We start from the raw sequence: 4,457 nt of genomic DNA on the forward strand, positions 1-4,457 counted from the left end.
TTCTAACCTTTTCTAATAAAGTTCCTTTTTGTTACTGTTCGTGTTTGCCTGCTTAATGTTAGATCTAAACATCAGTAGGATTGAATGACAAAACATCTTTGTGATGTCAACCGTTAGACCATCAATACCAGGTGCCCTATCCTTCTTTAATTCATGAAAGGCTAAATCCACCTCGCTATAGGTGAAGGGAGGGGAATCCTCAGAAATGAATGGAAGAGACCAATCAGCATGCAAAGTCTTATGCCAGTTAGAATCATCATCAACAGAGTCATCAACACAGAATGTATCCAACAGAGTTTCAACAGTGTCAAATAGGGTAGTAGTGATGGCAGTTCCAGTATTGAAAGTCGTAAGGATGGAATTATTTTTTAATTTTCCAGTGCACATTTTTGTAATATAACCCCAGGGATTATCTGACACACGAGAACAAAAGTCTCTCCAGAACTGTAATTTGATATTAAGCATACAATCTTTGTAGATCCGTTGATGTCGTAAATACTCATCACGACGCCTTTCTCTTACCAATGGGTTACGACAGCGTTTGTATTTACGGTGTAAGTGGATATTCATTTTACGAAGCGTGGTGAGCTCACCATTCCACCAAGGAACCTGTCAACGCTTTGGAATGGTTTTAGGAATATAAGTATGGTAAATACAGTGATCAATAGCACATTTGGCATCTTCTTTAGTGTTACATACAGAGAGATCAATCACAGAGTGAAGATATTCGGAGATCTCACACCAATTAGCGCATGAAAGATTAAACTGCGCTTTATTTGCCAGGGGTAGGGAAGAAGCACTGCCATTGATTTTAAAAGTGATGTACGCATGATCAGAGAAGTTGTGCTTGTTCAAAACACGCCAATCAGCTATAGAGGTGAAGCAACAGCTGGAACATATAGTAACATCAACCCAGGAGAAATATCGATCATTATTAAAAGTAGGGGGAAAATAAGGATCATTTAAAATAAGTAAGTTATTTAAAGCTAGAAACTCCTCAAAGGTTTCGCCTCTATTATCGATCATATCACCACCCCAAGCCGGGGAGTGAGAATTAATATCTCCAGCAATAATGATATTACAAGAAGGATAAGATTCAATTACCCGCTGTAGACCAGAAAGTATAATACTTATGTTCTGTGGCCTGGGACAGTAAATATTAATAATAATGTATTTANCCACAATAGAACGACGAAATTCCACCGGAAATAAGCGATATTCTCATAACTACTGGACCGAATTCGACAAAATTCAAAATCGTACTCACAGAACTGAAGTGAGTCAGATCCTGTGTAGCGATTCGGTAAATCGGTCAGCTGTAATCCCAAAAAAAAAAAGTCCGAAGTTCCAAAAATTCCAACGCTCGTAGTTTGAAAAATACTTGATCAATTTTAATAAAAGTAACACCGTTGCAATCCTTATCTCTTGCCGATTTCAAAAATATATAACACTTGTAGCACAAGACATCATTACCGCAAATATCGCAAATCAAAAACAGAGCTGAAAATCCAGCAGCTTAATTGCTCTCGTTCAAGGAGTCGTTCTCGATCTCATTATTGCAGCCATTCTCGTTCACGATCTCCTAGACATCGTAGATGTGATAGTCATCGAGATTAGAACAGAACGAGATTAGAATAGAGATTAGAGACAGAAGTCATAGCAGATCGCCTATGTCCACTCATCGTCGACATGTTGAAAATCGAGATAATCCACAGCCAAGCAGATGTCTTGGAGTGTTCGGTTTGAGTGTATACACCCAGGAGCGTGATTTAATAGTAGTATTTTCTATCTATCTACCTTCTCAGCATTTTTCGTTCCATTGGAACGAAAAATGTTAAAGCCTGAAGATGGCCTATACAAATTGGCCGAAAACGTTTGAATAAAGAAAATAACTCGGCAAATACAAATCAGGTGTGTGTGGTTTATTATTATAAGTAGTATTTTCAAAATATGGTCCTCTGGAAGATGTTCAAGTAGTATATGATGCACAGACTGGAAGATCACGTGGATTTGCATTTGTTTATTTTGAAAATGTAGAGGATTCAAAAATGGCAAAAAAGAGATGCAATGGTCAGGAAATTGATGGGTGTAAAATAAGAGTAGACTATAAGAATTTTGAATCGTATACGTTCAGTTCCAAACGCGTTCGAATTCCTAAGTAGCCTGATGAAGACCTCGATGAGGTTGAAAACGTTTGCTAAGGTGTAAACAAATACCACTGGAGCGGTAAAGGTTGTTTGAACTGTTGAAGTAGACTATTCCATTACTCAACGAGCTCACACTCCAACGCCGAGAATATACATGGGAAAACCAACTTATCCTGGATACGGTGGCAGTGGTGGTGATGGAGGAGGAAGTGGTGATGGAGGAGGAAGTGGAGGTGGAGGTTGCAGAGGAAGGTCTCCTTCCCCCTATTAGTCGTAGTCGAAGATATTCCAGCTCCCGCTCCTATTCACCCCGTAAGTACGGCTACTACTGAGGGCAAAAGGAGTAATTGATGTTCTACAGTGCTTCATTTGTGGTACAATGTGTAACACTTAAAGACAAAATTGATCCCTGGTATAAAGACAGGGATCAGCTATACTTCTTTTAAATCCTTCATTAAGAAACTTCAGACTATGAGGCGTTAAATAAAATTAGAAGAAATATTTTAATCTTGCAAGCGCTTTCAACGTAAATATGTACATCGTCTTCAGGCAATTCAAAATCGAATAGAGAATTCGAACAGAACATTTAAATTTAAACATTAACAATTTTAGCCGTTTTTGGAATATTATTATAAATAAGATTTAAATTTTAGAAATAAATATTTAAAGTTGGTGCGCATGCGTTTTTTAAACAAATAAAGAAATAAAGACCGATTGAAATGGCTATTAATTATTTTGTAAACGCGAAAAATTGGCGCGTGTGCTCCTTAATATGTATAACATAAAAGCCAATTGGAATGGCTATTAAGAACAAGTAAATTTTAGATTTTGAATTAAAAATATTTTGTAAATGCGTATAAAATTTTGGCACGCATGCGTCTTAACATACAGCATAGAAGCCGATCAGAACAGAGCCATAAGTGCAAGTTTACATTAAAATTTTAAATATAAAATCGTGACATAATTTAAAATACATAAAACATGCGTAACATATAAAAATAAAACGCACATAAAGAGGCCGACACGTATGCGCCTTGATTCATATAGGAGGTGCGGGAAAGGGGTGTAGAATTATTGTTGATTTTTTAAACGCCTGTATAAATTAATCCAGATGTCTGGTAAGTCGAGGTTAGGGGAGTTGCATGGGGAGAGCAGTTTTGTGAAGATGGCCTCCCAAATATATATCAGGCTCCCTTCATCACAGCGTTTGAGTATTGCCACTCGATTCCAAAGCGCTATGTGGTGTTGTTGTATCACCAATTTGGAAAGTTCCGTGTCACAATTGCCAAGTGCCACCGAACGTTGGTGTTCAGATACACGAGCAGCCAGCATTCTGGTAGTCGCTCCTATATAATTGGTGCATAGTCCTGATATTGGATTCTGCAGGGGAACGGAGTATACACCAGATTTTTCGAGGGTGGAAATAGCATCTCTATCGTTACACAAGATTCGTCGGAGACATGGTCGTGGGGCTATAGGTAAACAAAAACCATTCTGCCTAAAGATCCGGCAGATCCGGGCTGTGAAGCGTCCACAGTATGGGAGTGAGGGACGAAGTGTTGTCCAATCCCTTGGTCTGCGTAATGTGGTGGCAGGGAAGAGAGACTGCATAACTCTATTTTTAACATGGATGTATTTGGAGGAACTAAATTCCGCCGCATACACCGCTGTGCGGACGGCCTCCAGTTCAGTATTGATAAGATGCTGTGTTGATGGTAGTAAGAATGCCCATCTGATCAAGGGACCTATGGCCGCATTAACATATTGCTGTGGTTGACAGACTGTGGCTTGTATTATGGGTGGGATATTGCCAAACTTGTGATAAACGGAAAACTCCAAGCCTTCCTGGGATTTGTGAATGTGCAAGTCCAAGAAAGCAATTCTTCTCCCAACTTCCTTCTCCCAAGTGAAGTGTATAGAGGTATACATTTTTGATAAGTGATGTTCTAATACCCGGAAGGAGTCTTCCGTATCCTGCCACGCCAAAATAATATCATCTACGTATCTTAAATAAATTAAGGGGTAAGCTATAGTGAGAGGGGCTTTAAAAACGCTGTGTTCAACGCGCCGCATGATAAGTTCTGCCAATACAGCTGACAGTGGTGAGCCCATCGGCACCCCCTGCATTTTGTCTGCAGAAACAGGGGGTGCCGATGGGCTCACCACTGTCAGCTGTATTGGCAGAACTTATCATGCGGCACGTTGAACACAGCGTTTTTAAAGCCCCTCTCACTATAGCTTACCCCTTAATTTATTTAAGATACGTAGATGATATTATTTTGGCGTGGCAGGATACGGAAGACTCCTTCC

General features: G+C 39.4%; 1 pseudogene; it reads left to right on the forward strand.

The window, feature by feature from the left end:
* The first annotated feature begins 524 nt into the window (after window positions 1-524).
* Window positions 525-2,658, forward strand: LOC111624451 (annotated as a pseudogene).
* The last annotated feature ends 1,799 nt before the right edge of the window (window positions 2,659-4,457 follow it).

This window comes from Centruroides sculpturatus, unplaced genomic scaffold (assembly GCF_000671375.1).
Source record: "Centruroides sculpturatus isolate CEXI.00-Female unplaced genomic scaffold, Cexi_2.0 scaffold373, whole genome shotgun sequence".
In the NCBI taxonomy this organism is placed as follows: domain Eukaryota; kingdom Metazoa; phylum Arthropoda; class Arachnida; order Scorpiones; family Buthidae; genus Centruroides; species Centruroides sculpturatus.